Genomic DNA, 25,737 nt, shown 5'->3' with positions numbered 1-25,737 from the left:
TTATGAAAGCATGCTCTTTATTTTGTATATTAGAAGGTTAAAATTATAAGTATTGAGTTAATTTCTGTGTTTAGTCAGATTTCTTTAGTTCTAAGCAGGCTTGAATCTAGTTTTCCAAGTTGTTTTCTTAAAACAAATATTTGCCAAAATGTAATGATTAGATAAATCCATAGATCCTTTGTCAAAAGACAGAGCTGTGAACTTGTAAAAATCAAAATAATTCAGTTTAACCAGGCTTGCAGCCTGTTCAATGAGAGTGATTAAGCTAATCTATATTATAAGTGTGGAACTTCACAAAATATTTCTAGTGACTTAGAAAATCTGTGGGCTTTTTAACTTTCTGTGTTTACCCATTGAAAACCCTTGTAAATTTTTTCATGTATTAATTAGGAGACTCTTTTCACTATTTCTATATTGTCACATATCCAGGACAACATAGCATTAAGCCCGGATTCCCATTCCTTTCTTCTAGTTGACATCTCATCAGACATAGAGGTTCTTTACACTTCTTCTTAATACCTTCCTAAACGTCACTTTTTGGTTGGTTACTCTTCCTAGATTTCAGAGTTCGCTGCTTCATTCCTTTAGAAAAGAAAGACTATGAGCCCCGCCCCACTTACTGAAAGGACACTGCAGTTTCTCCACTGGCTCTTTTAAGTGTCTCCACTTCCTACTGACATTTCTGGCATGGATCCACATGCTCTCTTGTCTGCCTGGAGATCGCATGTGACCTTGGTCTACGCAGAGGAGCTTTCTTGCTGTTTCATTTCCTCCATGCACTGCAATGTCCAATGTTGGCATCACTGCTGTGCTTTTGTCTATGGAGGCTTCTACTTAATGACTAAACTGTCTGATTCTCCTCTTGCCAACCTAAAAGCTGAGTAACTCTTCAGACAGGGTTTGAGAATTGCCTTCTGCAAAGGAAATAGCTTCCTCCAATATCTCCCCATGAACTTTGCTGCTTTGAATGCACCTCATGCCTTCTAAAATAGAATGTAATAGTATTGGAAGTTTCACCTGAGCTTTGATTTTTTCAAATAGGCTGTTTCAAGAAGGGAAAGGACCTATGATTTCAATACTTGGTATCCACAACTTTTCAGCTGCCTTATGCAGGTTAATATAGCTGTACCCTGACATTCATGAAGGATTGGGTCTGGGAGCTCCTGTAGACAGAAGAATCTTCAGGCATACTAAAACTTAGATAAACTAGTGTAATATTTGATAAAGCTTAAATGTTTCCTCCTCTTTGCTTTAAATCATATCTAGATTTCTTACAATATCTCATAAAATGCAAGTGTTATTTGAATAGTTTTATATGGCATCAGAGTGATGAAAACTATCTGTACATGCTCAGTATAGATTCATTTTTTTCAATTATTTTTTTATCTAAATCCACAGATGTAGAACCTCCGGATACAGAGGGCCAACTATATACTTTAAATGTGGTACGTGCATATATTGTCTTGGTTATATTTATGGTATATTGCAAAATATAGTAAGTGTATTTTATGTTCAAGTCTATGTATCATTTAGGTACAGGATTGGCTACTGACAGCCACTCTCTATATATTTATCCTTTTGACTTTACTGTCTATTTTTACTGAGCTTTTTGACACCAATTTAATCTTAGCCCACAACCAAAGTATTGTGGAATAAATTTTATAATTTATTTGAGATGAATTTATGATATACATATCATCCATTTATGACACCTGTTACAATGTTTTTCAGAGTCATTATAGCATAAAAATGATATAATTGAGATTTTAGCCATTAGTCATATTGAAAGTAAAATCCCAGATTTACCTTTTAGTTACTGAAGGGTCAAACTGAGCTCAAACTTTCAGTAAGTCAACTACTGGAGACTGCAGAAGCAAAGCAGCTGCCCCTTACCATAGATACCCAGTAGGTATAAAAAGAAACAACAGATCCCTATAGTTAAAAAAAAAAAACAGGTTCTCTTCCCCATTCTTCCCATAAACAACTCCACTTCCTTGTCTTTAGCTACAAAACCCCAGCTTGAATCATGTAGTCTGTGCTCTCCTGAACTGTGGCTGGTGTGTGTCTACGTTTTATGTCCTGATCATAGTGCACCCAGCTCTGGAGATACCACCTCTCTTATATGGAATAAATCCTGCTACTGTTTGAGGTTTTCTTATCTTTTCTTTTTTTCCTAAACACTTAATTAGTAAATACCCTCACAGTCTTTGTATATGTGTATCAGCTAAAGAGAAAATGACTTGATCCAAGATGGCAGCACTGATCATGCTCTGTGTCTGATTGTCTGGACTGAACTGAGGGACCCGGCTGGGAACTAAAAGAACCAGAGCTGTAGTGCCCTGTAAAAGGGGTTCACACTGTGTAGAGCATGAGTGGGTCTGGCCTCAGCCATCCAGATGGTCCACAGAGGAGTCCCTGCATCCCTGTGGGCATGTACCCAATTTCTAGAGTCTGGATGCATGGCTGCCTTCAAGCTGAATCTGCACTTTACGTTTAAGATTCTATCTGGGATGGAACTGTGAGCTGCAGAGCACCAGCTTCTGGGTCTACTAGACCATGGGAGACCCCAGGGTGTGGAACATTGGTGGGTCTGACCTCAGGTTACCAGGACAATCCACAGAGAGTTCACAGGTTCAAGCAGTCACAGGCACAGTCTCCAAAGCCTAGCTAGCCACACTATGGCTAGTAAGCTGCACCCCCTGCTCTGTGCTTCAGAAAGAATTGTGGGTAAGAGGGCACCACTGCCTGTGCCTTTTAGCCCAGAGATCCCATGGAGTAGAGAACAAGTGAATCTGACCTCAGGCCACTTGGCAAATACACGGAAAGTTTCCAGATCTAAACCCACCTGATCCATGGAAGGGTTCCCTGAACCCCAAAGGTAAGGAGTCTCAGCCTATAGCCACTCACATATGAGCTGCTACCACCATTGATACCACCTGGTACCATAGACAGAGAGGTGACAAAGGCCAGCATAAAAAAGAAACAACAAAAGCCAAAATAATATAGCATTTCCAGAACCCAGTTATCCCAAGGCAATCAGCCCTGGAAACTCAAACACAACTGAAACACAAGAAAATAACCTCCAATCCTTCATAATGGAGATGATAATTGAAGAAATGAAAAAGTACATAAACAAATACAGGAAGATACAGCCAAACAAATTGAGGACTTTAGGCCATGACAGAGGTTTGTAGAAAGGAAATGAATAAATCACTGGAAGAAATTCAGGAAAGTGCAAACACTCAGGTCAAGGAAATCAATACAATGGTTTAGGATCTGAAGGTGAAAATAGAAACAACAATACAAGCACAAATTGAGTAAAGTCTGCGAAGAGAGAACTTAGAAAAGAAAAGAGGAGCTACATAGGTAAGCCCTATAGAATATAAGAGATAGAGGAAAGAATCTCAGGTGTAGAAGATACAACGGAGGAATTTTATACAACCATCAAAGAAAATGTTAAATATGAAAAACTGACACAAAACATCTGTGAAATCAAGGACACCATGAAAAATGAAACCCAAGAATGATAGGAATTGAGGAAAGAGAAGATGCATAGCACAAAGGCTCAGAAAATATTTTCAACAAAATCAACCAAGAAAATTTCCCTAACTTAAAGAAAGAGATCCATATAAACATACAAGAGGCCTACAGAATACCAAATAGAGTAGGCCAGAAAGCAAAGTCCTTCCACCACATAATATTCAAAACACAAAATATACAGAACAAAGAAAAATATTGAAAACAGCAAGATAAAAAGGCAAGTCCAAGAGACATACAATAGCAAACTATGAGAATCTCCCCTGACTTTTCAGCAGAGACTGTAGAAGCCAGAAGGGCCTGGGCAGAGGTCTTGCAAAACTTAAGAGACCATTAATGGTAGTCCAGATTACTATACCCTACAAAACACTCAATAACCGTAGATGGAGATAACAAGATAGTCCATGAAAAAAACCAAATTTAGACAGTACCCACACACAAATACAGCCCTACAGAAGATATTAGAAGGAAAACTCCAATCCAAAGAGGCTAACTACACCCTGGAAAACACAGAAAATAGATAAATTCACTTTAACAAAACAAAAATCAAAGAAACACCCATACTACCATAACCAAAATAAAAAGACCTAACAGTCTCTGGTCATTAATTTCTTTCAACATCAATTGTCTCACTCTCCAATAAAAAGGCACAGACTAACAGAATGCATTCATAAAAGACTGTTGCATTCAAGAAACACATCTCAGCCACCAAGATAGACATTACCTCATGGTAAAAGTCTGGATAAAAGGCTTCCAAACATACAGACACAAGAAGCAAGCTAGAATATCCTACAGACTGGCAAAAGATCTTCACCAACACTACATCTGACAAAGGGCTAATATACAATATATATATATATATATATATATATATATATATATATAACAACTTAAGAAATAAACACCACCAAACCAAATAATCCAATTAAAAAATGGGGTACTGAGCCAAAGAGAGAATTATCAACAAAGGAATATTGAATGACTGAGAAACACTTAAAGAAATGCTCAATATTCTTAGCATCAGGGAAATGCAAATCAAAACCACTCTGAAATTCCATCTTACACCTGCCAGAATGGTTAAGATAAAAAACTCAAGTGACAGCACGTGATGGCGAAGATGTGGAGAAAGAGGAACAACCCTCTACAGCTGATGGGAGTGCAAACTTGTGCAACCACTTTGGAAATTAATCTGGTGCTTTCTCAGAAAACTGGGATTAGCGCTGCCTCAATACCCAACTATACCACTCCTGGGCATATACCCTAAAGATGTTTTTCTATACAATAATGACACTTGCTCAATTACGCTAATGGCAGCCTTATTCGTAATATCCAGAATCTGGAAATAACCTAGATATCCTTCAGCCAAAGAATGGATAAAGAAACTGTGGTTCATTTATATAATGGAATACTACTCAGACATTAAAAACAAGGAAATCTTGAAATTTGTAGGCAAATGGATAGAATTAAAAAAGATCATCCTGAGTGAGGTAACCCAGACCCAGAAAGACATACATGGTATGTAATAATTTATAAGTGGATATTATCCCAACATAGATGTCCTCTGAGAGACTCCATAGCTAGGATCAGAACAGATGCTGGGACTTGCTGCTGGACTCCGGATGAGAGTGGTATGGAAGAATGGGAGTGATGGAGGAAGGACTCCGAGTTTTCAGGATTCTCCCAAGGAAACCATGATCCCGGGAGATCTGGACCCAGAGGGGCCTGCACAAATGGTTGTACCAACCAAAGACAATGCATGCAATAAACTTAGACACCTTCCGTTCAAGTCTAGCCAATGGACAGCTCTATCTCCACTGTTGTGGGGGGAATGGGGACTACCTCTGACATGAACTCTGGTTCCCCATATTTACTACTTCCCCTTGATGGAGAGGTCAGGTGGCACACAGAGGAAGCCTAATCAGGCCATCAGGATGAAACCTGATTGACTGTGGTCATATGGTGGAGAAGGAGGTCCACTTTTGTCAGAGGTGCAGGGAAGGGGAATAGGGCTGGTGGTAATGGGAACATACAAGTAGGGGGTTGGGGATGGGGGATAACAATAGTGATGTAATCTGAATTAATTACAATACAATTTTAAAAACTAATATTTAAAATGAGTGAGAGAGAGAATAACTTTGTGAAATGACCAGAAACATTTACATTACAGAAAATTCCATGTTTAAAAGAGGACCTAAACCAGTTTTTCTGTTTCTAACATTAAGATCATAGTAAGAAGAGCCTTGAGCAGTTGACTTCATGAAGGAAACAAAACCCAAACCAAACCAAACTAAACCCCATCACTACCCCAGTTTCTGTTTCATGGAGAAAAACAGAAGATGACACCATAAATATGTACACTTGCTCTCCAATTAGTGGTGTTCTTTGAGGACATTGTGAAACTCTTAGATCATGGAGCCTTTTTAGAAAGCATTCCCCCCATCGCTGCCCCAGCCTCTCTCTGCTTCCTAATTTTCTCTGTTTCTTGCGTGTAAAAGAAAATATTATCAGACATCTCCTTGCTCCTCTGCCATGTCATGCTTTCTCCACTGTGATGGGCTTTACTTTCAGGAGTCATAGGACAATATAAACTGTGTACAAAACAAAATAAAATAAAAATAAAACCTCCCTTGCAATGCTTCCAGTCACAGTATTTTATCAGCAATAGAAAAGCAATGGAATAAATATTATTTAGTTTTATAAAAATCTGTGTTTTTTTAAGCAGCCCTTTGTACTTCACAGTGCATTCCTGCCATTAGTATTAACTCTTAGGATATTACTGACTTTGTGTGTCTTTACCTTTGAAACATCAGTATGATTCATTGCATTTTTGTTAATGTATTTATTTCATTCCAGTGATTTATTTTAATCATTGATATGCAATTGTCAGATAGCAAACATGCTTTACTTATGATATATTTCAGCTTAAACTTATTATTATAAGTGAATGTAAATATAGATTTTGTGTTTTACAAAAAGTATTATTCGTAAGACAGAAATATACTGTATACCTTAAAAATGCCAGTGAAGATCACTAAAATTGAAGAAATATCTCAGATGGTAGAACATTAAAACAAACAAAACCACTAGAAAAGAAATCACAGTGAACTACTGGGCTCCTTAAAAGAATTCCTCAATAAACAAGTTCCAAAGTGGGGGAAAATGGAGGAAAAGAAATCATTAACTTAAATACAATTTTTATAACAGAAATACAAAATTTGAGAACTTTCAGTTTTCTGACTCTATGAATATTAGGATTGTATTCATATATATAACATTTCAGAATAATAATAAAATGTCTTTCAAAATTTCAGCAGTGAGATCAATTTACTATGAATATAAAGTATTAGAATGACAGTGATCTTTACACTGCTGAAGGAAGTCAAAATATAAGGGAATATCTTCAAATTTCCAAAGAAAGGAGTTACTCAGGACACATGTGAATGATCTAATCTATAGAAAGAAAGAAATCTGGAAGACAATGGATTCATGAAATAGGGACTTCAACTCAACGGAAGGGCAGAGGACATTCCTGTGAAATAGAAAAAGGAAATCACACATTAGAACGTATTCCTTTCTGCAGGCCTAGATATGTTTTGTGTGACAGATATGAGCAGAAATGAAAGAACAGGTGAATGATCAAAGAAAAGAAAAGCAGCCTAAATGTAATTGCATTTATTGGTGTCCAGAGTCAAGTGATGACTTCCTGGATGGTTTGGTCAGAGGAAGGACAGTGGCAGGTGCCCTGTAGTTTACTTGTATCTTTGACATGCAACTTCTTATTCTGTATAACATTTGGAAGGAAAGACCCCCATGGCAAGAGAACACAGCTTGACAATGATTCTAGAACAAGGTCCTTACGAGAGCCATGATGTAGTGTCGTCAGCCACATCTGTTATTGAAGATGTGACATAGGAAGTGTAACTACTGTAGGCTGCAGAATCACTCTCTGAGACTGGAGCAAATTAACATCGTATCTCCTCAGAAGAGAGGAGTTCTTCAGGAAGGGGAAATGAACAGAATATTTTTCCTTTTCTACCCTCTGGGTATTTTTGAGAGACAGGATATTACAATGTTGCAACTCTTAGTCTTCCTGCCTTCACTTGCTGGATGCTTGGGTGTCAGGGCTACACTGGCATGCCTAGCCTTATTTCAGCTCTTTGATGTGAATGAAGTCATGGTCAAGTGAAGATGTAATGTGGGGTTGACCTAGTGGCAAATAGAACACTAAGAATTAGGGGGAAATAATGTGACAATATCGTTTGTTATAAGACTCAACGTTTATATTTATTTACATGGTAACAAGAACACAAATTATGAATATTGGATAACTGAAAATTTGATACAATACATTTGGAGCTGTACATGTATAGAATATGCAAATTAGGATAGGGCGAAAGAAAGATATGCCAATAGATGACTAACGTTTTAAAATTAGAAGTTATGACATCAGTGCATCATTTAGATATGTAGATATATTGGGATAAAGTGGGAATGTTTTGATGTTCCTGCAAAGTTGAGGCATTTTGAATGGCTGCTACATAGACATATAGTATTATATAGATATATACTATTTTCTCAATACGTTCTTCATGCCTTAAGGGTGCTGGACCTGTAACTGTTTGTCACTTTCCTGGTAGAGCCATTTGCTTTTATCCTAACAGTATAAAGGTAATCGCACCATCTTTTCTTACAGTCCCTAGAGGCAGATGCTCTCATTTTGATACAAGAAACTTTTCTGTTTCTACTAACGAGGCTCTGCTCTACCTCTAACCCTTTGGTTCTTACAATTTCATTCTTATCCTTGGAAGAGAGGAGCATGGACAAAACAGATCCTAAGTAAGCTTTATGCTGCATAATTGTAGCAATCCTCTCTTGTAATGCAAATACTCCTGTATCTGCAAGAGACACCCTACATCAGCAATGCATTCTGTTACATATTGCACATCTCATCTGAAAATGGGATGTTTACTTTTATGATAGAACACATGCATTCATACGTAAAATCCTAGACTCACATACCAAGGTACCATTCTACCTTCTAAAATAATTGAATTTGTTTTTTTTTTTTCAAAATTGGAAAAGAGGAATGGAGTCAGGCAAGAAATTATTTAGTTTTACCTTGAATATTTATGTGACTCTTGAAACTGTTTTTTAACTAAAAACTCATACTAAATTAACTTTAAGAGACTTATTTGTTTTTATTAAAGGTGTATGAATGTTTGCTTGTGTGTCTTGAAACACGTGTATACTTGGTAGCCATGGAGGCCAGAAGACAACATTGGAATCCCTAGACCTGGAGCTGCAGAGGGCTATGAGAAGCAAAGGACAGTTGCTTGCAAGAGCAGCAAGTGCTCTCAGCCACTAAGTTGTCTCTTTGGCCCCTTGAACTAAAAATTTTAATGAGTGTCTATAAACTCAATTATCACAGGAGAAAGTTAAGTTTTTAGCATTATCCAACCAATTCAATTGGCCTTAAATTTTGAAGTAGTATAATTTTTTATATTACAGTTTGGTTTTACTTTTATTGAGTTGTTTGCTTTGCCCTTAGTGCAGACATATTAATCTACTTTAAACACTTTGTGGCTCAAAAACTGAATTCAAGAGTTATATAGTTAAAGAAGCTAGGCTCATACTGTAATTATTTAAGGATGGCCACAAATGGCTTTCAAAGAGCGCCTTGGGATTTTTTCATTTTAACAGGGTCAATACCTTTCCTCCCTAGGACCTTTTACTGCAAATGTAATTGCAGTTTATCAAGTCTGTTAGTCACACAGAAAGGATTTGGCAGGTGCCGGGCTGACAGGTCTGGGAAGCATTTTCCGGCTCTGTCTGCTAGTATTGCTTGCTGATCTAGAGGTTTTATCCTTGTCCCATTTTTTTTTCTTTTTTTTTCTTTTTCACCTTGAATAGTACTTTGTATATTGCAGTGATCCCAATAGCTTTTGGGAAAAAATAGATGAGAATAGTCTAAAGAGGTGTTAATAATTTAGATATTAACATGAAATTTGCCATTTCAAAGGCAGAGAATGATAAAGAATAAGCAATGTAAAAGTTCAAAATGTGTTGCATCAGATCTGAGGTTATTATACAAAACTCTTGACTTCTGGCATAGTTTACTTTCCTCTGTAATAAAGGCATTTTATAGACTATTTTGGTAATCTTTGAAAGTGAGATTTGTACAGTAACTTTCAGAGATATTTTAAATTCTCCATGTAATTTAGTAATATTGTAAACATTCACTGTGTATTTCAATTAGCATCATATTTTTCCATGAAATGTTTCTCTTAAAGTTATTTTAAAATATGATATTATCATTATAATGCTGTTTTTTGTCAGATAAGGAGGAGGGATAATAGCTAGAGAAAGCAGCAAATTGACTTAGGCTTAGGCTTCTGATTTAGAGGACAATTTAAGATTTATAGAAGAATTGCATAGATAGTTCAGTGAGTTGTTCAAAACCCTCATCAAGATGGTTTTACCTGCTGTCACATAATCTATGTGATAATTCCTGCATAGTATTATAGCATTGATTTGTTTCCGTTACTAAATCCTTCACTTTATTTGGATGTTAACAAATTTTTCTGCTAATGTTGTGAGGTCTCACATTCCACTTAGCCTCCTCTGATGTATTTCTCAACCCTCACTTGTTCTCCCTCACCTTGATGGCTTTTAAGAAAGAATTTCAAGTAGTTTAATAATGTGCTTCATTTTGGATTTGTCTGATAGAAAAATTTTTCTAACCATCATGATTATGCTAGGATTATATATGTACGGAGACAATGTGACTTTTTCTTCACTCTTTATCAAGTGATGCATAATGCTCAGTGACATTCTAACTGATATTCATGTCATCGCCTAGTTCTGATTGTGCCTCAACGCTTGATCAAGGCTATGCTTGCCAGGTTTTCTTTATGTCAAGGGGCTGTACCCTGCTTCCATTCTCTGTTGTCTAAAGTTAGTCATCAAATGCACCAACCTCAATGAAACTGCAGATGGGGAGCTAAGTTCCCCTCCTGAATAGAGAGTGTCTCTCCATGTTATGTGATGTTCTTGTGAGGACTTGCCTCCTCCTCAGGCATCTATTTAGCCAGCACAGACTTGTGTATATTTACTTTAGACTTTGGATTAAGCTCTAACACTGCATTTTTTTATTATGTTGCCCAACTTTGGACATTTGGAGTCTTTCTAAATTAGTTACCTAGCCTCTTCAGTTGGGTTCTAGCAGGCTTATTTATTTATTTGAGGGTGTGATATTCTGATACTTCAAAGACTCCAGACTCATTTTCTATTTTTCTATAACTCCTCTGATAGTCAACCAAGAAATTCTAATTCCTTTAAAGATTGTTATTGGAAAAAAAACTCTGAAAGTTATTTTAATTGTTCTGGTTTAAAAATATTTATTTTATATTTTGAGATTATAATTATAACATTCTCTTCTTCCCTTTTCTTTCTCCAAATCCAAATATGATAAATGAAAACAAGCACACTGGACTAGAATAAAAGAGACAAACAAAAGGACAGGAGGCCAAGAAAAGGCACAAGAAACAAATATTGATTCAGAGGTGCACTTGTATACACATTTAGAAATCCCATAAGAAACAAAACCAGAAGCCATAATCTATATGCAAATGACCTGTAGGGGAAAAAAGCAATAAGATTTTAAAGCATAAAAGAAAGAGCCTTGGTGAACATTATGAGATGGGAACCTTCAAAGATTCTGTTAAGGAAAGTCAGCTCCTGATGTCACCTATAATATGTGACCAGGGAGCCACATAAAAGCATTTTGATTAAGTATAATTAAAAACCTCTTCATAAAACAATGACAGCGGTTTCAGACCTTGACACATAAAGAGCCCAGTGCTTATTAATCTTTACTTAGATGAAGGAATGGTCATTCAAGACATCTAATTATGAATTAGACTTCCTTATGTTTCCAATATGGTTTTAGGCCCATAGCTATTGTTCAACTAGAGGTACTTTAAAAAAAATTGGTGTCTGATTTAATTATATTTTATATTATTTCCCCTTGGGGAAAAATAATAATCTTTTAGAATATTAAAACTCAGAACCAGCTAAGCTATTGATTAAAATATAATAAAGCTAAGATGCCATGAAATTGCCTTTTGTCCTTTAATCTAGAAACTTAATTTTTTTCCTCATTTTTAGTTATGTGTAGATGTGTGTATCTGTACATGGGTATGTGCATGTGAGTGCCTGGGGTGTCGGAAGCTTGGATGCTTCTGGAGCTAGAGTTAAGATGGTAGTGAGCTGCCAGCCAGTCAATGCCATATGGGTCTGGGAACTCAGCTAGAGCGCTCAGAACAGCAGTGAGCACTCTGAGCTGCTGAGTCATCTCTGCCCTTGTGATGTTTGTTGTTGTTGTTTTGTTTTGTTTTGTTTCTGAAACTTAAAGACACTTATTGAAGATCTGAAAAACAAATCCTAAATAATGGGCTTTTCCATAAAACTGTAGCTGCAGGATGCATTGTGTCTATCATGTTAAAACATGCATTAGATAAATATACAAAAACCGTAAAAACAGCCTTGTAGTTTCATTGCCATGTGCTATATGTCACTTGTTTTTTGGTAGAAGAGGTAACCGAATGCACTACTATTTGTTAGCTACTTTTAAAAATTCATTTAGTCCCTGTGTTTACCCACTCTTAAGCATCTCATTGTTTTTACTTCTTCATTCACAATAAACAATTTGCCTTTTCCCACAGCTTGGAATTCCACGGGGAACTTCCAGGGCTTGAGTAAAACTATTTCTTTCTTTCTACTAATTTCTTTCTTCCCACACCACTACCTGAGTGCAGCATTGTGTAGTGCCAATCTGAGTTGCTGGTAGCAAAAGGGTAAATAGGCTTTCCAGGGTCAGACACAAGCTGTATTTACTTCTAAGGATCTTGAATTTTTTAATATAATATAATATAATATAATATAATATAATATAATATAATAAATAAATAAACCTAAGTAAGTAAATAAAAATAAATAAAGGGAACTAAGAGAACTCTTCTAAACCATTTCAACAATGAACCATAGCAATCTGCTCCTTTTTCAGCTCTTAAACACCAGGGTCTTTAACAGTGTAAGGGTAACACAGTGTTAGAATCATCACTTTTGATAGGTATAACAGAATGAGCTAAGGTTATGTATATATTTAAATGCAGGTTTATTGGGGCCAGTGCGAAAGGGGGAGGGAGAGAAAGAAGCATTGGGAGAAAGGAGGGGGGTTAAGTTGGGGGGTGGGAAGACAGGGGGATGGGTGGTACTGGGGTGTATAGGGGATGAGGAAGTGGGGAGAGAGGAGGAGAGAGAAGCAGGAGGGAGCCAAAAGGTCTGGAGCCTGGGGGTAGGGGGCAGAGGGGAAGGCCGCCCCTAAGCTGGCAGAGGGCAGGGTATGCCAGCCCTAGCAACGTCCATTTGTGGGAATCACATAATAACAAAATTAGAAATTATATGTTGGAGAAGAGAGCATGTTAACATCCACTCCTTCAGAGCTGTGGTCTTCCGCGCACTCGGTGACGTCTCTTCCTGTAGTACTTGTATCTGATCTAACATAAAATCTTGGCAGTAGTCACGTTAAGGTGTGCCTGTTTCACCTTCCCAGAATCCGTCTCAGCGTTGTGTGTGTCAGAAGGCTGGTGCCTTTCACAGATCACTGAGAAAGTTGTATCTCCCCACGTGCTTGCTTGGCTTCTTGTCCAGTAGTATTATTACTAAGATCTCCCTTCTGTGTGAGGCTTGTTTGGGCAGTGGAAATGTTCTTCCTGCGCTATGGACATATTACAAGCTGGAACAGTTTTCCCTTCCACACCTTCGCCTATGGCATGCCCTGCTTGGCTCCTTGGGTCACAAATTTAACAGATATTTCATGAAACTAAAGTACTTTTCCACAAGTGGAATATGGCCCGTTTTTTTTTTTTTTTTTTTTTGTTAGTTTTTTTTTTAACTACTGAATCATTTCCTTCTTTGAACTATGGTTTCTCATTTTGTGTCTGTATAATGTTATTTCATTATTTTCTGGTGTTCAATTTTATTTATTAGAATAAATTTTAAATTTAATTTCTATTTTTATATACATTTTAATTTTAAAATCTCCTCTGCCTGAAAAGACCAGACAAACTCCATTTTGAAAAAGAAGCTGCATTTTATGTTAAACCTAGCCAAGGGGCTGAACCCAGATTCCAGACAAGCCACAACTAGAAAAATATTCCCTAGCAACACAATCAGCTCGCCTTAGGAAATTCCAAATATACTCTCTGCAGGTCAAGCTGACCAGCAGGCGGTTTGGCACATAGCAACAACCAATTAGGGGAAGCCAGGCCAAAGTTCCTAATGCCGCATTACTGCTTCAACCAATCTTTTCTATAGGCCAACTCGTCCCTACACCTATTACCCAGCCATGAAATGCCAAGGCTTGTAACTCACTCCTTGCAGCTTTTCTGCCCAAATGTCATCCGATCATATGATGTAAAACCCATTTCTTTTTCTAAAACCTATAAAAAGCCCTCTCAATTGAGACTCGAGGCCACTTCCCTGCATCTGCTGTGTCAGAGCATGGGAGGGGTGGCCTGGGTTCAAACTTGCATTAAAGACTTCCTTGCCATTCATTGCATTTGGACTCGGCTCTTGGGTGGTCTGTTCGGGTAGTCTCTGAAAATTTGAGCATAACATGCCCTCCTCTCTCTTTCCCTCTTCATCCCCCCTCTCGTGTGTATGTGTGTGTGTGTGTGTGTGTGTGTGTGTGTGTGTGTGTGTGTGTGTGTGTGTGTGTGTGTATGTGTGTGTATGTGTGAGTGGACATGAGTGGAAGACAGAAGATAACTTTAGGCTCTCTCCTTTCACCTTGTGCGTCCAGGGGATTGAACTCAGGTGCTCAGCTTCGTGGCAAGTGCGTACCTGTTGAGCCATCATGTAGGCCTTCTGTCTTCTTTTAGAACTATTCGTAGATTTTATTTATTTATTTATTTTTCTTTTCTTTCTTTCTTTCTTTCTTTCTTTTTTTTTTTTTTTTCCGAGACAGGGTTTCTCTGTGTAACAGCCCTGGCTGTCTTGGACTTACTTGTAGACTAGGCTGGCCTCGAACTCACAAAGATCAATCCTTCTCTGCTTCCCAAGTGCTGGGATTAAAGGCATGCACCACCACGCCCAGCTCATATTCATAAATTTATCACCTCTGCCTCACACTAAATTCTTTTGACACAAATTTTATGTTTCTAATTTGAAATAATACTAGTTTATGTTTTTTTTCCAGTTAAAAATATCTGTGTTTTCCCTCCTGTATGTTTATGTATGTTATGGTGAATCTTGGCTGTCAATTTTATGTGACTAGAATTACAGAAATACAAATATTTAGGTATGTCTGTGAGATCTAGAAAGGACTAATTGATCTGAGGATGGCATCGAGTCTAAATGTGGGTGACACCATTCCATGCATTGGATTCCAGACTGAATGACAAAGAGAAAAAAAAAAAGAGCCAGGTGATAGTGCCATTGCTCATTACTTCCTACCTACAGAAGCAATGTGACCAACTGCCTTATGCTACTAAGCCTATGTCCTTCCCACTATGAATTGTGAGTTGTAATAAATTTCTCTTTCATTTTGTCAACTATTTTTATTAAAACAAAGAGAAAAGGAACTAGTACAGCCCCTAGCATCGTGGAAACATATTCTTTCTATTTCAAGGTTAGTCAGTTGTTTCATGTGGAAAGTTATATAATTTTAAATAACTGATTCTTACTTTATTATTGTTCCATTCTATCTTTCTCTCCTCCTCCTCCTCCACCACCTCCTCCTCCTTCTTCTCTATTTTTTTCCCAAGACAGTTTCTCTATGTAGCCCTGGCTGTCCTGGAGCTTGCTTTGTAGATGAAGCTGACCTCAAACTCATAGAGATCCACCTTCCTCTACCTCCCAAGTTCTGGCGTTAAAGGGGTGTGTCACCATGTCTGGCTTATCACAGGATTTCTAAAAACTAAGCTCCGTAATAAGGATTATACAGCATCGTCATATATAGAATTGTGGCTGTGACCACTGTCATGATTTTAATTCTAGATTACTTATATAGAGAAAGGATAGCAGGCTACCAAGAAGAGACTTGAGACCCTATGAGCATATACAGGGGGAGGAGGTCCTCCTCAGTCACAGTCATAGGGGAGGGGAGTAGGGGGAAAATGAGAGGGAGGGAGGAATGGGAGGATACAAGGGAGGGGATAACCATTGAGAAGTAATATGAATAAATTAATAAAATAAAATTAAAAAAAAAGTTTCTTGAGACCACATTAAAAACTTGCCTCATACTGAATACAATATTAATTAGTATAGTTATATTACTATTACTAAATAATTTGTGGCATGTGTTGAATTAAAGTATCCTATAAAAAGGAACTGAATAGAAATGAAAAGTATCTTATTAATAATATTTCCACTTGAATCAGTTGTAGTAACATTAACAATTATCTTGCTGTAGCAAAATGTTTTGGTGAATTTCAGCTAGGTGTAAGACTATAGTAAGAATGAGAATTTGCCGGGAAACCTTCGTTACTTTGACTCCTATCTAAAATTTCTTGGAATTTCTAGCATTTCTTTGTGTGTATGAGAGATACATACAGGTTATGTGAATAGTGTGACTTCTTTACTGTCATTGGTTTCTCTACTAGAGATGTTTGGTTAGAGCAACATTAAGCATAGCAATTGCATTGTTTGTTTTTTGTTTGTTTATTTGTTTGTTTTGAGACAGGGTTTCTTTGTGTAGCTTTAGCTGTCTTGGACTTGACTTGTAGACCAGGCTGGCTTCGAACTCACAGAAATCTGCCTGCCTTCCCCTCCCTGAGTGCTAGTACAGGCATGTGTGACTGCCTAGCTTGCAATTACATTTAAAAATGTTAATTTTAGACATTACAAAGTTATTTTACCAATATTAGTAACTAATAGTTAGTTTCAAGCTGAAATATGGCCTTTTTAGCTTTACAGTGCCCATCTTTCCCAGAGACCTTGTGGCCAGGATTTTGAAGAGGGATTTGAAGATCTTACTCCGCTGATTTCTGCACTGGGCTCTGTGCTGTAATTCTCTTCTGGCCTTATTACAATCATGCCCCTAAAGAGCACTTTATGAGTGAAGCTCAGAAAATATGAAATTCCATTTCTAATTATGACACAGTGAGAAAGCACTGCTTGGCAAAATTGTGAAGGAGACAAAAGTGGAATTGTATGAAAGTGAAGCTGGATAGTCTGAGGACTGTAACATCGTTATTTTTTAGTGTCCAACAAAATGTGTCACGTTAGAAATTATGTTTTCCTGTAATGGTTTCTTTACATAAAACTAAGTTAAGCCATATTAATGATTTGGAAATTCTTGGAAAGGATTTTGTACCCCTCTGAGTCAGAAAAAAAAACCATGCAAATGAGATCAAGGAGAATTAAAAGAATTGAGCTAAGGTTAATTGAATCAGAAAAAGCTGATCACATTTCTTTGGAGATAGACAAGTTAGAAAATTATAGAATGATGCAGTAAAATTGTTTTGTGATATGCTGAAGCCAAGAAATATTGGGGGGGGGTGAAGTATCTGTACTTAACCCTTGAACTTTAAAATATTAAATAAAATTATTGAAAAGCTAGTTTTTGGTAAAAAAAAAATAATGCGTTATTTATTTCTCCTGAAGATATTTGTGGCTTTGTAGCTTAAAGGAATAATGATGCATAATTTATGACAAATTTAAATTTTAGCTTTTATTTGTGTTTATGAGAGATGCAAGTTGTGAGTATACTGTAACTTCTTTCTCATTCTGTCCCTGGTGTTCACACTGGCAGGGGTTTGGTCAGAGCAACAATATGCACTGCCATTACATATTTGTTAGAAAAGAAAGCGCTTCATGATTTTCCAATACTCTTGAAAAGATTGAATTATATTGTATTCACGCTTAAAAGCAAGCAACGTTTGGAAGTGTCTGTAAACGTAGGAGCAATGATCTTAGATGACACTTACACGTAATTATTAGTGCTAATTGTCAACTTCAAAATTTGTGATGTTTTTGCCTGCTTTTGGGATCCTTTTCCTCCTGCTGGATTGCCTCATCCATCTGTCATATGAGGGGAGGTGCCTAGTCTTACTGCAACTTGGTATGCCATGTTTAATTGTTATCCCTGGGAGGTCTGACCTTTTCTGAAGGGAAACAGAGGAGGTGTGGATGAGAGGAGACCAGTGAGGGTATATGGAGGATGTCTGGGAGAGGGGAGAAAGGGGAAACTGCAGTCAGTATGTAATATATGAGAGAATAAATTAATGAAAAAAATCTATAATCAACTGTTAGATGGGCAAATTTCTTGACTTTATCAACTGAGGTGGGAAAGCTGGCCACTGTAGACATTATCATTCCTTGCCGGGGATGTTGGACAATGTAAGATGAGAAAGGGAGATAAGAAGTAGCATGAATTCTTCTCTATCCATTCCTGATTTTGCACGAAATATGACCAACGATACAAGGTCTTGCCAGCTTGACTTCTCCACTGTTAAGGAGTGTCTCGATGAAGTATGAGCTGAAATAAACCCTTTCTCTCATAAGATGCTTCTATGGAGAATTTTACCATAGCAACAGAAAAGGAAACCCAGGCAGATCACCAAGACTATGGATGTATATACAATGTGTTTTTGTTTGTTTGTTTAGGAGTAGTCACAGACTGTGTGTTTCTTCATTGCTTAATGGTGATTAAATTGATTGGTACCAAAAGTAATAAGGCAAAGCCCAGTAATAAGACCTTCTTTGTTTTCTACTATTTCATGGTATTACACTATACTTAGGTTCCTTGAAACAACTATGGTAATGGAGTCACCTAAAGTGATTGTTAAATTGTTTTTAAAATATATATTAAACACAAAGCATAAACCTTAAATCTGGCTCTACCTTCAGAGAGTAGACATAAAAATGAACCAGATTAATGCTACCACACACATGTCATTCACAGTTACATTCACAATATCTGAACTTTTAAAAATTTAGCAGTTTTCCATCATGATGGATGTTGATCTTATCCACACCACAACCTACTCTTGGATTGTATTTATTATTTTTCTCAACATTGTAGCGAAATACCTGACAGAAACTAATTAAAAGATAATAGTTTTCTCTTCTTCTTTTTGGTTCATAGGTTCAGGGTATTTCAGTCCTGAGGATAGGCAAGGTGTGGAAAGAGGGCCGCATATAGTACTCCTCAAGTGGTGGTTGGCTAGGAAGCAGCATTAGACCAGGACACAAGCCATGTGTAACGTCAAAGCCTGCACCTTGTGATCTACTTCCCTTAATGACAGCTTCACAAAACAGCCTCAGTAGCTGGGGTCAAGGGTTCAGGCAGTTGAAGCCTGGGGAACAATTTACATTGCAGCTGTGACATAAAGTTTTGGTCAAATGCTAAGCAAAGAACTACCAATTTCAATATTTTTGCACTTACCCTCACCACGGTGCTGGAAGCTTGGTATTGCCACCGGTGGTACTGCAGCCCAAGACACCAATGCAGAGGAAGCACTATTCTCTATTGCTCTGTAGGAAGAGTTCTGATACTCAAGCAATTGCAGGACATTTAAGAACAGGTTCTATTTCACAGGATGATAAAATGATCTGTGCTTCACACGTACTGCTGACAGACCGGTTGCTCGAGGTGGTAGAAGGATAGTAACTCACTGCATTCTTAACAGTGTATCTTCTTATACCATTCCTCTTCTGGAACTCTGTGTTGACTTGTTAAAGATGTTGAACAATCCATCAGTTTTTAAATGTTATTATAATGATGGTTTTTAAGGTTCTTATTCAAAATATTTATCCATGTGTGAGAATTGTGAGGAATGCAAAGAACCTCTGGGATCTCTTTTGTTGTATGACAAAAGTAAACATAAGAACAATTTAACATTTTTAAATGTGATATATATATACATATATATATATATACATATTTACATCTTGATCATAGCCCCCTTCTTCCTCTCTTCCCCTCCTTCCCTCTTCCCCTTATTCCTTTCCCATTGTCCTCAGAAAAGAGGAGCACCCCCCCCTCAGCATCGAGATGGATCTCCTCATCCATTGAGACTAGGCAAGGCAGCTTGAATAGGGCAAAGTGATTGAAAGCTGGGGACGACGTCCGTATCATCTTACTAAGGGACCCACATGAACATCAAATTGCCCATCAGTTATGTATATGTAGGGGACTTAGGTCTAGTCCATGCATGCTTCCTGGCTGATGCTTCTATTGTTTTTAAAAATTATCTGTATTACCTGTAGGCCCAGCTAGCAATCAATCAAGACGTAGAGACTTGTTACATTTTAAAACAGCCTTAGTTAACCTGGGGCAGGGTAGATATCAATCCTCTAAACTACCTCCCATTGGAGGGCCTCAGGAATGGGATCCCTGTCTCAGTCCTATGCCATCTGCTTCTAATAACTTCTATCAAGCTACCTCCCATCCATAATCCCAAATAGTTGTTCCTGGGCCAGATTCTCCATCCATGCCGGCCATGTGCTTCTCCTCCATCTAACCCATGGCGGCCTTCCTCTCTTCACTTCAGGTCTCTCCCTTTTCTTATTTCTCATGGCAGTCTTTCTTCTTCCCAGAATTCCTCTCTCTCCTTGCCCCACGTATCTCCTGCCCTGCCTAGGTGGGATGGTTTTTTACTAAGCAAAAGGTGGGTCAGACTGCAAACAGTAACAAGCATCAAAATACATCAGACCATTCCCCAACATGTTTCTGTCTCTGTAAGCCCCAGTGGGTCTAGGTTAGTTGACTTTGTTGGTCTTTTTGCAGCATTCTGGTCCCCTCTGGTTTCTTCTATCCTTCCCTCCTACTCTTCCACAGGACTCCCTGAGCTCCGCCTAATGCTTGGTTATGAGTCTCAGCATCTGATTCAATCAGTTCATGGGGGCTCTCAGAGATCTGTTAAGTTCGGCTCCTGTCTGTAAACATAGCAGGGTCTCAGGTTGGGTTAAGCACTGCTTGGGCACTCCCTCAGTCTTGACTCTATTTTTACCTCTGCACATCTTGTTAGCAGGGTCAATTTTGGCTCCAAGGTTTTGTAGGTGAATTGGTGTTCCCCTCCCACAACTATAGGCCCTGCCCGACTAGAAGACGGCCCCCTAGTCTCATGTCCCAAGCTGCTAGAAGGCTCAGCTAGAGACATCTCCATATCCTCCCTATAGTCTAACCAGTTATGTGTCTCCACCTTGTCTCAGTGATGTTACTATTTTCAGTTTCCCCTTTCTCCCCTCCTGGCTCTCCCCACATCTGATCCCCCACCTTGTTCCTCTCCCCACACCCTCTCATATCAGTTCCCTCTCTAGTTCCCCTCCCACTGTATATTTTATTTCCTCATCTGAGTGAGATTAAAGAGGGCCGCCCTTAGGTCCTCCTTGTTACTTAGCTTCTTTGGGTCCATGATTTATACAATAATTATCTTGCAATATATGGCTAATATTTGCTTATAAGTGAGTCCATACCATGTCTGTCTGGATGACCTCATTTAGGATTATCCTTTCCAGTTTCATCTATTTACCTGCAAAGTTTGTGATGTCTTTGTTTTTAATAGCTGAGGAGTATTCCATTGCGTCATTGTGTAAATGTACTGAAAAGCTTCTGTAAGGCAAAGGACACTGTCAACAGAACAAACTGGCAGCCTACAGACTGGGAAAAGACCTTCATCAACTCTACATCTGACAAAGGGCTAATATCCAAAATATGTAAATAATACCAACAAACCAAATAATCAAATTAAAAATGGTGTACAAGGCTGAAAAGAGAATTCTCAATAGAGGAATCCCTAATGGCAGAGAAGCACTTAAGGGAATGTTCAATGTCCTTAATCATCAGGGAAATGCAAATTAAAATGACCTGGAGATTCATCTTACTCCCTTCAGAATGGCTAAGACAAAAAAACCCAAGTGACAACACATGCTGGAGAGGATGTGGAGAAAGGAGAACATTCTTCCCCACTGATAGTGGGAGTGCAAACTTGTACAACCACTTGAAAATCGATCTAGCTGTTTCTTTGGAATTTGGAAATTGTACTACCTCAAGACCCAGATATTCCACTCCTGGCATAAACCCAAAAGATGCTCCATCATACTACAAGGACATTTGCTCAACTATGTTCATAGTGGCTTTATTCATAGTGGCCAGAAACTGGAAACAACCGAGATGTTCCTTAACAGAAGAATGGATAAAGAAAATATGGTACAATTTAGAATCTTCAAGTCTGGATCTTCAGAGTTCTAATGAAGACAATCATGATAGTGTTGCTAGATTCACAGCACTTATGCAAACACCAAAGCCAATGGCACTCTTGCTCAAGCTTCCCGAAATGTAAAATAGTCTGGATATTTTCCCTTATTTGTCTTCTAGATTTTACTATACTTTAATTTCTTCCACAGTCACTAAAAGAGTATGCATGTTTTACTAGATTATTTGCTAATATTATCTTGCACATATTATACAGTGTTTTTTTTTAAATAGTAAGAATAAATACTACCTGAAATAAACCCTCCATAGTTTTTTAGTGTACAAGCATTATTGGTGAATTGCATCTCTAGAGTTTATCTTATTTGGTTAAAACTCTGTGCCATTGATTATTGGGACCTCATTTTTACCTTTCAGAGATTTTTACCATCACTATTCAACCTTTTGATACATGAACTTTAGTATTTTAGTTGCCTCATGCAAATTGAATCATGTTTGTCTTTTTGTAACTAGCTTATTTTATTTAGCATACTGTCCTTGAAGATATGATCTAAATATTTACTGAAAGATAAATGGATGAAAATGTAATATACATACACATTGAGTACAATTTAGCCTCAAAAGGAACTAGTTCAACAAGGAATATGGATGATGTCTTATTTTAAAAGAAAATATTAAATTTTCCCACTGAAAATAGTATTTTCTGATGTTCCAAAGTTACTCAATTTTGGTAGCTGATGTTGTATATTGGAATTAGTTGTTTCAATTTCTTTTTCTATCAGGAAGGTGTGATAATAACAGTGACATTAGCACACTGTCTTGAACAATTATGAACCAGGTGATAAGCTGAGACTTTTATATATCCTTTCAAAAACTCTATGATGCAGATACCAAGCATTCTTTTCCTATTGTAAATATGAGAAAACTGAGTGATCATGTAGTAAGTTAGTTGCCCAAAGTTATGCTACTAGAAACTCTGGACCTAGAGATTTAGCACTAAAGTTTAGTCTCCATGTTCTCCGGCCTAGTCTTATGTTGAAGAAATAAAGTTTGGCCATAACGTCAAAATTATTACAAAAATACAGCAGAAACAAGAAAATGAAGGAGGCTCATTGCAAGCATTATCCTTTATCCCACAAACATTATTGTGTCCTCAAGTATTGGCATAATGCCCAAGTAGGTATTCAATAAATATTTATGAATTTAGTGAATGAGAAGCAAAGCTACAAAGTGCTTAAGAATGAAAAAGAGAATGTCTAATAAGAACTTAAAATATGACCAGGAAAACAGCAAGAAGTTAGCATATAATTTTAAATATTCAAAGATTCCTGAGTGAAATATTCTATGGAGGTAGTTAATTCAAGTATTCGTTTTAATCATATATATATTCTTTAAAATGTACTGGCCATTCTTTTTATGCAAAAGATTCAGGAATCATATACAGATAGAGGAAACTGATAAATGAGCAAGAATATAAATAAATAATAAAAATAGTATCTCTTCCTTGTGCAAAAGTATTTTAAATACTTTTAAATATTTTAAGATAGCACTTTGAAGAAGCCACAGAAATTATTTCATTTATTGGTAGTGATTCTAAAAATAAAGCCTAGTAAACTGTTATTTTGATAATAAACTCAAGCAATTATCTCTGTTGACATATTCTGAGCAATAAAAGGAAGGCCTTTTACTGTCTTTAGTACCAAAATACCAAGAATATTTGCTACGATATTTGCAAGCCAGGAATCATTATATTCTTAATGTGATAGGTAAGCAGAATTCATTATCATTTGGTAAGCAGTTGCATATATTTTACAAATCAATGGCAGTATTTTTTTGCTTAGTCAGCAATAGTATCATGACACCATAAAGGAACTGATTAGATTAAAATGCACCCAAAAGTAGACACGGCAATATACTAGGGAAAACATTTTCTGTATGTGGAAAGCCAACGTGAAATCCCATGTTTAGAGATACATATTAAATAGAAAGTGATTCTTCAGTGGCAACAATTCAAAAGTAAGAAGGCAGAGTGACGTAAAATAAAATAGCACCTAGTAGCAAAAGGGCCAAGTGAATTCTGTTGTAGCATGATGGATCGTGGACCCTGTTACATTGATTAACTATTTGTGTTCTGTGCATTTAGAAGGATAAAACACCACTGACACTTGTCTAGCATTTAAATATGTATGTACTCATCAGTGGGTATATGCAAACACTGTACGGAAGTTGAGGCTGGCTGAGCCTAGTACATAGACTGTTGCTGAGCAGCCTAGTGATTAGCAGAGATGGCCTTAAGCTTCATCTTATTCCATTAAAGCAGAAGCAAGAGACTGAGCACTAACCTACCTATCATGCTGGTCCAGTGCCCGGTCAGTTAACCAACAGGGGTCGCAGGGGAGCTGACATGGCTTTGAAGGTCTATGTGCCCCAAGTGGGTGTGTGCTGGCCAAGCTAAACTTTACTATCAGGAGGTCATTTAGCAGACTTCATGGGAGCTGCTTAATTTTAGGAGGAATGACTGTAGCTGACGCAGTTGATAGGTGAGTGTCTGTTAAACGCAGTGTTTTAACAGCACTTCAAGCAGCTTGGGGTGATAAGTCTGTCCTTGAAGAGGCCTCCTATCAGTCCCCAGTGTAGTGAGCTTTCAGATCACACAAAGAGAACTATAGAAAAGCAGCAGGCGCTTTCCCCAGCCCTCTCCATTCCTTCTGCATATAAACTAACCCATTCTATGCAGTTCCTTTCAGATATTTCCTAATGGCCACCTGCAAAGCTCTGTTTTGTCTCACTTTCTTTAGCTGTGGATTCCATGTGTGAAAGTATAGCACCGGTTTGGAGAATAGAAGTTTGTCAGAAAAATGAAACAACGGAATATTCTAGGGAGGTAAGACAGGACAAATGACTCTAGGAAGCATTCAACTAGGCTTCCCATTTTTTGTTCAATGTGCATGATAGTACTCTCAGCACCAAAGGCAAAGGGAAGACATTACATGATTACTTATGGAGTCTGCATACCCAAAGGTGATGTGGCTAGCTTTTCTTTCTATTCCTCTCAAATAACTCTAATTTGTTATTTGAATTTCACATACTGATTTCTTCTGCAATTCCAATTCTCTATTTATATCTCTGTTTTCTTTAAGTTGTACATGATCTCTGTTGTCACAAGCATCTCTGGGCTTCCTATTTAGGAGACAGTGACTCCCGTGTACCTACCTTTCCCCATTATCTTCACTTGCTTTCTGCTTCTTATCATCTGCTCCTGTCCCTGACTTTCATGTTCTTAAATTTGTTGACATTCATAATCTCTTTCTTGGCTATATGCTCTATCCTTTTTCTCCTATGCCTTACTCTCAGGATCAAGTACAATAATGTCTGAAACTATAGTTTCTATACACCTTTGATAAAACTACTGGTTACTTTGAGGTTTACTGAGTTGCTGGCTAGTGCCTGGGACCAAGATTCACCCTGTAATTCTGTTGTATGTGGCAAAAGTAATGTTTCATATGTTTAAACCAACATTTGCAATGTAGTCAGCCTGGAGTATTGGCACATAGCTATAATCACACATTGAAAACTGAGACATGAGGCTCTATAAGTCCAAGGCCAGCCTGGGCTACATGACATGACTTTATCCCAAAAGAAGTGAAAATAAGCCAAAACAAAAACACAACAGCAATAACATAAAAAATATTTCATGATTCCATGTTGACCTTGAAAGTGAGAAGCTAGGAAAAAGTTTATATTATATTCTTTGTCAAGAAATGGGCTAAGATTAGAGTTCTTTCTATAGAAACAGTGTCACTATGTCTGCCTTGCTTCTACGAGAAATAGCTCTAGCATCTTGAGTTTTATACCTCTTATTCTCATCACTTGTAGGTGAAATTATCCCTTCTCCTAAATCTTCTCCTCAGGAGGCTTGTGTATGCATTGTGTGGGCTCCCATTTTCTGTGGCTCTGGATAGTCTGAAGCCGTATCTTTT

The sequence above is a fragment of the Acomys russatus genome, chromosome 10 (assembly GCF_903995435.1).
Source record: "Acomys russatus chromosome 10, mAcoRus1.1, whole genome shotgun sequence".
Lineage (NCBI taxonomy): Eukaryota > Metazoa > Chordata > Mammalia > Rodentia > Muridae > Acomys > Acomys russatus.
The sequence above is the reverse complement of the archived record's forward strand: the minus strand, read 5'-3'. Positions refer to the sequence as shown.